Below are 11,686 nucleotides of genomic sequence, written 5' to 3'. Positions count from 1 at the left end.
ACCAAAAACTCCCTCCAGGAGTGCCCAACCCTCTGTGCCCCACCTTTCCTGGCAGTCCTTGGAATATTTCTCATCCCACGACAGATATATGGACAGAAATGTACATTTTGTGCAACACTTAGCTCATTTTATTGCAAAAAAGCTCTGCCAGCACTCCCTCCCTTCCATTCCATGAGCACACCCTGCCTTAACTCACCCATCCTCATCTTCTGCCCATTTTTTTCCTCCCAGTTTTTTTTCCTTCTCCTCATGTCCTGGCCAAGGGACCTGGCAACTCCTGTCCCTGGCAGAGATGTCCCCTGAATGTTCTGTCATTGCATTTTAATGGCTGTTAAGAATTATTTCCATGAAAAAAAGAGGAATTTAGTGCATTAATTAAAAGGCAAACCCATTGATTATTGATCCAGTGGTGGTGCTGCAGTACAGGGACCCCACCCCTGCCCCCATTCCCTGCACATCCCTTTCCTGGGGGGAAATCCACAGCTTGGGCCACATGAAGTGCTTGCTAAATACCCTGAAACTATTTTAAAAAGTCTCTCTGGAGCACAAAATATTTATGTTTTATGAGTTCATCCTAAAGCTGAGGTGCTGAAGATACCAAAGGCATGAATAATCCAGGGTGGCTGCAAAAAACACCCCGGGCTGCAGGGAAAGGGAAGGGCAGAGGCTTGGAAAGGCATTTTTCCTTCTCCACCTCCTGTTATTTAAAGAAGGGGCTCGGGGCAGAGCACTCTGATCATGTTCTGTGCTCAGGAAATTCAGTTTAAAATTAATTTCAGCTCAGAGATCGACCGAAATCAGCACAGGGCAGACTCCCACAGTCCTGCAAGGCAGAAAATAAATCAGCCAAATCATTTTCTACCCCCAAAAATGGGATAGTGAGGAAGCAGCACATCCCTGCTGCCTGGGGCAGTGATGCTGGGGACAGAGGGGTGCTGGAAATGGGAATTTGGGGATGTAGGAGCCAAATCACCCCAGTTGTGTCCCCCCAAAGAGGCAGAAGAAGAAACTGTGCCTGTCCCCAGCCAGGCAGTGCTCAGGGTCCTCTGCTCAGTGATAAGAGGAAGGAGATAAGAGGAGACCAGCCCAGATCTCCATGTTGGAAACACCCACAGAAATATGGATGTGAAGCAGCTTTATCCCCAAAAACCTTGTCCTGGGAGGACCCAGGGTGACAACAGGGACAGTCACCCACCCACAGCTGTCCCCAGCCACAATGGCTCTGTATCTAACTCTGCAAGGGCTTTGAAGGAAAAATTATCCAATTAAGAAATGACCCTTCAATTCTTTCTACTTTTAATTTGACAACGAATTCCTTATGTCTTGTAATGTGGAATTTTTGGTCTAATTACAAAACCCTACTTAAACTCCTGCAGAAGAACTACTAGCTACTGCCTTAGAACTTCTATTTTAGTTTTATATATATTAATATATTCTAAAATTTTAAACTCTGAGTTTTCTGCTGTGTGATATTACACAGCTCCACACTCACAATCTTAGTGTTATCAGTCAATTTTGGAAGATTTCTCTACAGCTTCAGGTTAAATGTAGTGTTCTCTTGAGGGTCTCTGGGTTTCAACACAGAAAATTCTTAGTTGCTAAAATTCTTAATGATAAATTATACTTAAATAATACTAAAATTATACTTAAATAATAATAAAAAATACTAAAATTAAAATACAGTATCCAGGGCTCCAACACCCTCCCACCTTCCCTGCTCCCTCTGCTCAGTCTCAGCTTTGCTTTCAAGGATTTTCACGCCAGACTGGAATATTTGAATGCTTGGATAATTCCATTTATAAACCCATTGCATGGGCTGGTAACACAGAGCTCCTCACCCAAATTGATTGAGTCCCCAGGCGGGGATGAAACCAAAAATTCTTCTGTTTTTGCAGACAAACACGGGGCTAAAAATATCCTTGTGCAGCTTTTCTCCTCCTCAGACACACACAGCTACAACTGCTCGGGGGAAGCAGACACATTTTTGAAATATCAGCACGCAGGGAGTGGTTCCTGACCAGGAAAAAATGGAATAAATATTGGTTCAGCACGGCTGGATTTGAATAGAAAGGTGAGGAGAAGAAAAAGAGCAGCTCTGGGAAGCCGTGGGTGGGGTGGACATCAGGGCTCCCCTCGTTCCCTGGATTTTGGCAGCTCTTCCTTCATGCCTTGGCCATGGCAGCTCCAGGTTTTCCTCCTCCCACGTTGGCCCCCATGGATTTACACCAGAGCACGAGTGGGTCTGACTCTGCCAGATAAAAAAAGGATTGTTTTTTCACTTTATTCCCTGAAATGTGCTAAGGTTCTGCTTGGGTTTCCCATTTTTTCCCCTCTTGTTAGCACCCAGACGTGCTCCTGGGGAAAGCTGAGATGTGTGGGAGCCCTGAGGAGCGGTGAGAGCTGAAAAAATCCAACATTTTCTCTTTCCAGAACCTTCCCCAGCCCTTCAGAGCAGCCAACCAACAATCCCACGCGGTGGATATTCCCCTAAAAATGGTATTTTGGGACAAACTGTGGCTGTGTGGCTCCTCCAGAGCGCTTTTGCTGCGTGCGGAGCAGAGGAAAGGCGATGTTTGCACAGGCAGGGAGCTCCAAGTTTATCATTTTTGCTGGAATTTTGTGGTTTTTCCAAGCAAACCTCCTGTCCTCACGTCGCTCCTGGAGCATTACGAAACCTGGCCCGGAGCCTGCAGATTTCCGCTGGGGTGTTACTGAGCTGCTCCAAGAAAAAACAGGCTACAAAGAAGAATTTCCTGAGAAACTCTGGGAAAATTTCCCTCACTGTGAAATTTTCCCAAACTCTGGGAAGATGTTCTCAAACTCTGGGAAAATTTCCCTCGCTGTGAAATTTTCCCAAACTCTGGGAAAATTTTCTCAAACTCTGGGCAAATTTCCCTCGCTGTGAAATTTTCCCAAACTCTGGGAAGGGAATTTTCCCAAACTCTGGGAAAATTTTCTCAAACTCTGGGAAAATTTCCCTTGCTGTGAAATTTTCCCAAACTCTGGGAAAATTCCCTCACTTTGAAATTTTCCCAGACTCTGGGAAGGGAATTTTCCCAAACTCTGGGAAGGGAATTTTCCCAAACTCTGGGAAAATTTTCCCAAACTCTGGGAAAATTTCCATCGCTGTGAAATTTTCCCAAACTCTGGGAAGGGAATTTTCTCAAACTCTGGGAAGGGAATTTTCCCAAACTCTGGAAAATTTTTCTCAAACTCTGGGAAAATTTCCCTCGCTGTGAAATTTTCCCAAACTCTGGGAAGGGAATTTTTCCAAATTCTGGAAACATTTTCCCAAACTCTGGGAAAATTTCATGCGCTGTGAAATTTTCCCAAACTCTGGGAAAATTTTCTCAAACTCTGGGAAAATTTCCCTCGCTGTGAAATTTTCCCAAACTCTGGGAAGGGAATTTTCCCAAACTCTGGGAAGGGAATTTTCCCAAACTCTGGGGAAATTTCCCTCGCTGTGAAATTTTCTCAAACTCTTTCCTTTCCCAAACTCTGGGAAGGGAATTTTCCCAAACTCTGGGAAAATTTCACGCTCTGCCCATCCCGGTGTCCCCAAGCCCTCGGGGCTGCCACCCAGGAGGGACAAAACAGGAATTTTTCCCTGCTAGGAGAGAAAAGAAAGGATCAGGACGTCCCCAAACCCCGAAGCCTGAGGGATGCTGGGCTTGGGAGGGTGGGAATGCTCGGGCTGGCTCCAGGTTTTTGGGGTGACACCGTTTTTTGGGGTGTCCCTGATTTTGGGGATGTACTGAAAGCACCTGCCAGTGGCTCCAGGAGCTTTCACAATTCACATCAGATTTAACAGCGGGGAATTAAATCTGTGTGGGTGAGGCTGTGGGGTGATGGGGGCATCACCTGGGCTTGATTTTTGTATTGATTATTGATTATTGATGATATTATTGAGTGGGATTATTCCCTCAACTCTGCAGGACACTTTCACAATTCGCATCAGATTTAATTTGACACGGGGAATTGCTCCGTGTCCATGTGGGAGAGGCCGTGGTGTGAGGGAGGCATCACCTGGGCTTGATTTTTGTATTGATTATTGATTATTGATTCTATTAGTGAGTGGGATTATTCCCTCATCTCTGCAGGACACTTTCACAATTCACATCGGGTTTAATTTGACACGGGGAATTGCTCCTTGTCCATGTGGGAGAGGCCGTGGGGTGAGGGGGGCATCACCTGAGTAGATTGCTTTTGTACTGATTATTGATTATTGATTCTATTATTGAGGCTGGGAATTGTGGTGAGGAACACCTCTGGCCCTGGATGGAGGCTGTGAGAGATCCAGCCTAAGGATTCCTTATCCCCAGGAGCATCCCTGGCCCTGGCAGCCCCATCCCTGAGCAAGCCCTGAGAGGGAGGCAGGAGGGAGCCGAGCTCTGCACACAGGAGGAAGCAGCAATATTTACCAGCTGGTAGGTGAGGATGGGATTCTTTCCAGGGGAAAAAAACAAAAAACAAACAAACAGGACGAAGGTGAGGACCTGTTCAGGTCAGGTACTCAGTCAGGAGCGCTTCCTGCCTGGTGACATTCCTGCCACGGCTTGGGGAACTGGCTGGGCTTAAAAAAAGAAAAAAAAAAATAACACTTGAGCATCCCCCACCTTTCATTTTCTGTTCCTGCCTTGTGTAACCATAGCAAAGGATCCTCGCTAGCCTGGGAGAGGGAGAATTCCTGCCATGCTCCTATTAAAGCACTCCAGATCTGGAGCTTTTGGCTGGGGGAACATCAGGGTTTGCTCCTGGGCAGAGAAGGTGTGGGAATCCAGGGCTTCCCTCTGGCTGCCCTGGGACCCTGGCAGGGGTCAGGAACCCCCCTGGACAGAGCCCCCAGAGACACTGGCTGTGATCTCTGGCCATGGAAAGGAGTTTTCAATCTTACAGGATGAATTACAAGCTCTGAGTGTTTGATATCAGCAATAATTAAGTGTGGCACGGGTGCAAAAGTAAAATTTTAGGATTCTAGATTAGGGGTCCAGAGGGGACAAGATGGAGGAAATTGGGTGTGCCTTGTCCTTTTCTCCTTCTTCATGCCCTCCATGTTTCACTGTGGTGTTGGCATTTTTCTGTTGGTTCAGGCTGGGGACACACTGTCCAACGTAGGTGACAGATATTGGCACGTTATTGTAAATCCAGCACAGGTAGTTTGTGGTATTTAATGTTTGTACCATCCCACTGAGGGCAGAGCCCCACACGCTGCCCTGCAGGACAGAGCTGCGGCAGGGCAGCAGAACATGTTAGAGATAAACAGAATAAACCACCTTGAAACAGCACAGATTATTTATGATTTCTTCTTTGGCAGCGGGGCTGACAGACAGAGACTTTCTAAAATCTCAGAATCACCAATACCACAGATTCTGACCAGAAGGGGCCACGCTTTGCTGTGGTTGGAAGCCTGGTGCTGAGAATTTCAGATTTCTGTGCTGCCAGGAGAACTCTGCACTGACCTGAGGCTGTGGAGAAGGCTCCAAAATGGAATGACAGAGCTGGGATTGTGGGGGTGGAGTTTGAACAGAAGTGTGTAACATCACATAGTGGAAAACTCAGAGTTTAAGGGTTTAGAATACAATAATATCTATAAAGCAAGATGGAGGTTTTAAGGCGGAGGCTACTTCTTCTTCACCTTCTTTTTCATGAGTTTGGGTACTATTAGATAAAAAAGTCCGCATTTAGAGCACAGGTAGTTAGTTATTAAGTTAAAAATGAAAATAATTTAGGTGTCATTTCTTAATTAAACAGTTTATCCTTAAAAAGCCATATAGAAAAAGAAATACGACTCCATTTTTACCTTGTTAGTGAAGCACTATAGAAATCACAGCTTGCAAGACTATAATATAGATAAAAACCAATAAAAAACCAAAAAATATGCTATTAAATCACAACCTTGACCAAAAAAAAAGGCCAAATATCGACATTAGTGAATGATTCCTGCTCCTGAGTGAGGCTCATTGATGGGAGAATGGGAATTGCAGGCAGAGCCCACGCAGGCAGCTGGCAGAACTGGAGCTTTACTATGAGAGCAACATATGCTGAGCTGAGTTACGAGACCTCCCAATCACTACGAGTGCTTAAAATATTCCAGGCTTTAATTACAAGCCTGTCTGTGCTTCAAATGCATGAATGTGAAATGCAGGCTTGGGCTGAGACAAGGGAAACCTTCTTCATGTGCAGGGGAAAGGCAGGGAGGGAAAATCCTGACAGGACAGAGGGCTGGGATGTCACCAGGGGTGGTGGCACTGGCTCTGCTCCGTGCCAGGGGCTGCTGAGCCAAGCAGGGAATGGGCACACTGGGGGGGGTGGGAATCATGGAATTCCAGACTGGTTTGGGTTGGGATCTTAAAGCTTTTTCTTTTTTTTTTTTGATGTTTTATCCACTGACTTGGCCAGGACACGTCCCACTGTCCCAGGCTGCCCTGTCCAGCCTGGCCCTGGACACTTCCAGGGATCCAGGGACACCATCCTCACAGGGAACAATTTTTTCCTATTCATAATCCACTTTCTTCCAGTCCCCCAAGCCATTCCCCCTTGTCCTGTCACCTCATGCTCTTGCAAATCTAAATTATCAAAGAATTTGTGTTGAACCCCTCAAAAAAAGCTTTTATTCCTGAAAAAACTTCACATACTGAACAAATCACCCCATTTCTCTGTCTCCTGTGGTGTTTGTTAAAGGATAAGTGTTCATCCCTGACTAAAATGGATTTAAATCTTCCCCCAAGGTGAAAGCCCAGGGTATTGTGCCTCCAAAAATGAAGATGCACTTAAAACAATGGGGTTGTTAACTTAATGACGGGAAATTTAGGGATGGGAATTAAAGCCCTGGAAGGATCTGCATGTGTCCTGGATAAAGAAGGGCACTCATTCCCCAAGGTTTCCTGGCAGGCATCCCACTGGGAATTAGCATTGCAGCTAATTGGGATATGAGATGGGGAACTTGCAGGGATATCACTGGTTTTTAAGGAGATTGTTATTCCTTTAATTAACACAGAGAAATCAAACACATTCTGTGCATTTTCCAAGCAAAGAAACAACACTTTGGTAAAAGGATTTAATCCACAAGCAGGGATGCAGAACTGGACTGGAAAATTGATCACCAAGAGCCAGAGCATTCTGTGACAAAACATTCCCACCCACAGAATGGAGATCGGAAAAGACCTCCAAGATCAAATCCAACATCCATGGAGAGGCCAGGGTGAGCCTGAGCAGGAGGCTGAGGGATTTTAGGATGCAGAATAAAGCCAAATCCTTCATCCCCACATTTGACAGAGGGATATTTGACTTTCCATCACTCAGCATTCCCAGCACAGCTTCCCTGCAAGAGCTCACCCCTGGGTCAGGGGTTCCGTGTGGTGGAAAAGTCTCTCCTCCAGCCTGAGCTTCCATAGAAAGGCTCAGCAGTCTCTTGTTGTTCAATCTCAAGGTTGTTTACTGCAAATTATCTAAAAGATTTTCTCCTTGAGCTGCTGTGGTTTGCTCACAGCTCAGGCAGAGGCACACACACACCCTGACATCCTCTCTGACTCCCGACTGCTTCTTCTCTCCCCCTCTGCCCAGGGCTGCTGCTGTCTTTTATATGGTACATTACGTGTTAAATGTTCATAATTTTTCCCCAATACCTATATTAAATGGTGCTTTTCTATCTTTTATATGGTACATTACGTGTTACATGTTACAGTTTTTCCCCAATGCCTATTACCTATATTAAATGGTGCCTTTCTACTCTAAACCAATCTGTGAGTGCCAACATCACCAAGAGCATGGAGGTGAGGAAGGAGAAAGAGGGAGGACAGGGCAGGCCCAAATCCCTCCATCTTAAACCTCTGACCCCCATGTACAAAACCAAAACCTGTACAGCACTCAAAAATTCTTCCCTTTGCTTTGTGACTACTTCTACTCTAATATCTAAACTTTTGTGACTTCTTGTTCTTCCTGCAAGGTTGGTAAATCGTTCCATGGTTCAAACCCAAAATCACAGCTGTTTCCAGCTGCCTGCCAGGGTCTCAAATGCTTCTGACCTGGGCCTGGAACCTCCAAAAATGTCTGAGGGACATTTTGAGTTCCAACACTTCCCTGGCACACACAGCACCAGGCTGGAAATCATTTTGCTCTGAGTCATGAGGAGGTGAGAGCCAGCCCAGAAACGAGGTGAGCAATGTCACCAGCCCAGAAACGAGGTGAGGAGTGTCACCAGCCCAGAAATGGGGTGAGCAGTGTCACCAGCCCAGAAACGAGGTGAGCAATGTCACCACGGGCACAGAGCCCACAGTGGTGCCAGCTGACCCCGCAGTGACTCACTGGAGCTGCTCAGGATCTTCCTGCAGGGAAAGTTTTCCATAAAAAGCAGCAGCCATTTCTGGGTTTGGGCTGTTTGAAGGCTGGAGAGAAGTCAGGGCTACAGCTGAGGCAGCTCCTCAGGGTTTTTAGGCACTTCCAAAGCTCTCAGGACACGCTGTGGTACCAGGAAATTTTGGGGAGAGATGAGGAGAAGTTGTAGGAGTGGGGTTGTGCTTTCTCTGAATGGGGAACCTCTGGTGTCCCAAATCAAACTCAGTGGCACCGTGTGGCTGAGAAAACCCTGTGGGCAATCAGGTCCTTGCTGCAGACATGGGATGGAACAGGGATTTGGGGGTGAAACAGGGATTTGAGAATGAAACAGGGATTTAGGGATGAAACAGGGATTTGGTGAACCAGGGATTTGGGGATGAAACAGGGATTTGGGGGTGAAGCAGGGATTTGGGGGTGAAACAGGGATTTGGGGATGAAACAGGAATTTGGGGGTAAAACAAATTTGAGAATGAAACAGGGATTTGGGGGTGGAACAGGGATTTGGGGATGAAATAGGGATATGGGGCTGGAACAGGAATTTGGCACTGTAATGGTGATTTGGGGCTGAAAGAGGAATTCAGGGATGAAAGAGGGATTTGAGGGTGAACCAGGAATTTGGGGGTGAAACAAATTTGAGAATGAAACAGGGATTTAGGGATGAAACAGGGATTTGGGGATGAAACAGGGATTTGGGGGTGAAAGAGGAATTTGGGGGTGAAACAAGGATTTGGGGGTGAAACAAATTTAAGAGTGAAACAGGGATTTGGGGATGAAACAGGAATTCGGGGATGAAACAGGGTTTTGGGGATGAAACAGGGATTTGGGGGTGAAGCAGGGATTTAGGGATGAAATAGGGATTTGGGGGTGAAGCAGGGATCTGGGGCTGTACCCCCATGACTTGCCCATGGCCATGATTCCATGACTGTGGCCAGAGGCTGGGCTCTGGATGTCAGCAGTGCTTCCCAAACACCAGCCCTTCCTCAGGAGGAGGGACTCAGCCTGACTAACAACTGCTTTAATTAAACCAGCAATATCATTAACCCGCCCGAGTTCATCAAATTAGTGTTGCAAATGAAAACTGCATTGGCCTCATTTTCAGGAGGCTGTTCCAAGAGGGAAAACAGCATTTTGCTCCCGAATAGGGTGTTTGGTTTGCTGATAAAACAAAACCTTTTCTTGCCCCACTGGAGCTTTAGCTCCATTTAATTCTCAACAAAATATTTGGTTTGGCCTTCCCTTTTTTTTTTTGGGGTGCTCATAGTGAAGGTATTGACACCACAGGGAGAATGTGGAGAGAGGGAGAAATTAAATTAAGGAGGACCTTAAAAAAGGACTTTGAGAGGAGGGTGAGGAGGTGTTGGGATCCTTCCTTGAGCACATAAATCCTTTGTGGAGTTCAAAATAAGCCAGCATCTGTGCAGGCTGGAGGGCTGCCAGTGGTTCCCTTATCTCTGCTTTGCTCAGGGGTGACTCAGTACAAAGCTCCCGAATGTGCCCGTGCCAAGGGCTCCAGGGCTGGGAGGGGAATTCCCACCTGCTGCAGAGGAGGAAGAGGAAGGATTGAAGGATTGGGATCCTTCTCTTGGCTCTCAACCCAGGCCATTTTCCTCGCTGCACTTGGGGGAGAGGCTCTTTAATAAAGTTTTTGCACAAGGTCTGGTGTCCTGCTGGCACAGGGCCCAGGTTTGTCACAGCTAACTGAAATCTGGGCTTTTCCTGGGCAAAAATCTCCTTTAATCCATGGCTCATCCCCAAACCTTTGGGTTTATACCCACTGTGAGCAGCGTGGATTGAAGTTTTCCCCCAGGTTGAAAGCCTGGGGTATTGTGCCCCCAAAAATGAAGATGCAGAGATGTGGTGTATGGGGATCCCGAGGATTCCTGGAGATGAAATGCCTGGATTGTGTTATACCCACCAGGCTGAGAGGATGGGAGCTGTTCAGCTTTGGTTCCATGTCCCTGTTAATCACCTCCCTCATCCCCTGTGGAAAATTCACAGAAGGTTTTGCAAGGCTGAGTAAAATGAAGGAGTAAAAATCCCTTCAGGTGGAAAGGTCTCCAGAGGAGATGCTCCTCCAGTTTTGGGCATTGCACTAAAAGCAGGATCTGAGCTTCTCCTGTGAATGGATCTCACCTGGCTCCACCAGCAGCTCCTGCAGGGAATTCTGTGAATTCTGAATTGGGAAGGGATCCCATAGATCCAGCCCCACGTTGCTGGAACACAGAGGCCCTAACCCCACAGATGAAACAGCCTGGTGCTTTTGGGAACACCTGGAACAGTTTCCAAGGTGATTTCTCCACCTCTGGCTCTGCTTGAGTGGCCTCAGCTGCATCGTGGGGACAGCTCCACCATTTCCTGAGGGCTTTTATCACCTCATGTACCCCCTCACATCTGCTCCAGGCACAGGGAGGGTTTAACTCCAGCAAAATCCTCCTGGTTTTCCAATTATTGCAGTTGTTTTCTCCATCAGGAGCTGGTGCTGTGCTGCTCAAAGGCCCTGGATGTGGCAGTGCCACCCCTGGGGGACATCCAGGTGTCAATCAGGGAGCTGCCACCCCAATAGGATGGTGACCAGGTATTAAATCCCCAAAATCCCCACAGCTGGGGGGAATTCTCCAGGCTGGACTCAGGGAGGTTTTGGGAAAGTCAGGGATGTGAGCTGCCAGGAGCTCCAGGCATGGCTGAACTGGCACTGGGGCAGGGATGGCAGCGTGTCAATGGCATCACCCTCCTCGCCCAAGGCCAGGGGCTGCCTGTGCTCACTGCTCCCACCCTCCAGCAGGATCTCGGCCCTTCCCAGCTGGAAAAGCTCTGGAGAATGCCCCCCTGGTTTCCCTGGAGTTTTGTAGGTTGGCAGCACGACCCTCTGGCCTGGGATTTGCTTCCTGGATGTTCCATCTGGTGCTGGGATCGACTCACTTGGGTTTGGAGTCTCCTGGAGCTGGGAACAGCCGTGGAATGCGCCAGGCAGTGGGGATGGACAGCAGCACCCGAGGATCCATCAGCAGGGACATTTTCCAGCTGAATCCCAGGCTCCCAGGAGATCTTTGGGAGGTGGTGGTGACGAATTCGCCCTCCTGGTGCCCTTTAGAGCCTGGGAGTTACTGCAAGCCTCAGATAAGGAAAGGTGCAGAGACATGAACTGGCTTGTCCCACTTCCCGCTGGAAAACTGGCAGGAGAACGAGGAACACAGCAAGGTTCTCTTCTTCTTGGACCAGAAAATTCCAGAAAGCTGAAAATTTAACTATTTTAGTGTCTAAAATTAGCTTTGCCTTATTGTCAACCCTCTCTGTCATCCCTATTTCCACAGGGGAAAACTGTGGCAGGACCAACCTTCTCACTCCCCAAGTG

This window comes from Taeniopygia guttata, chromosome 7 (assembly GCF_048771995.1).
Source record: "Taeniopygia guttata chromosome 7, bTaeGut7.mat, whole genome shotgun sequence".
NCBI lineage: Eukaryota > Metazoa > Chordata > Aves > Passeriformes > Estrildidae > Taeniopygia > Taeniopygia guttata.
Note: the sequence above shows the minus strand (reverse complement) of the source record.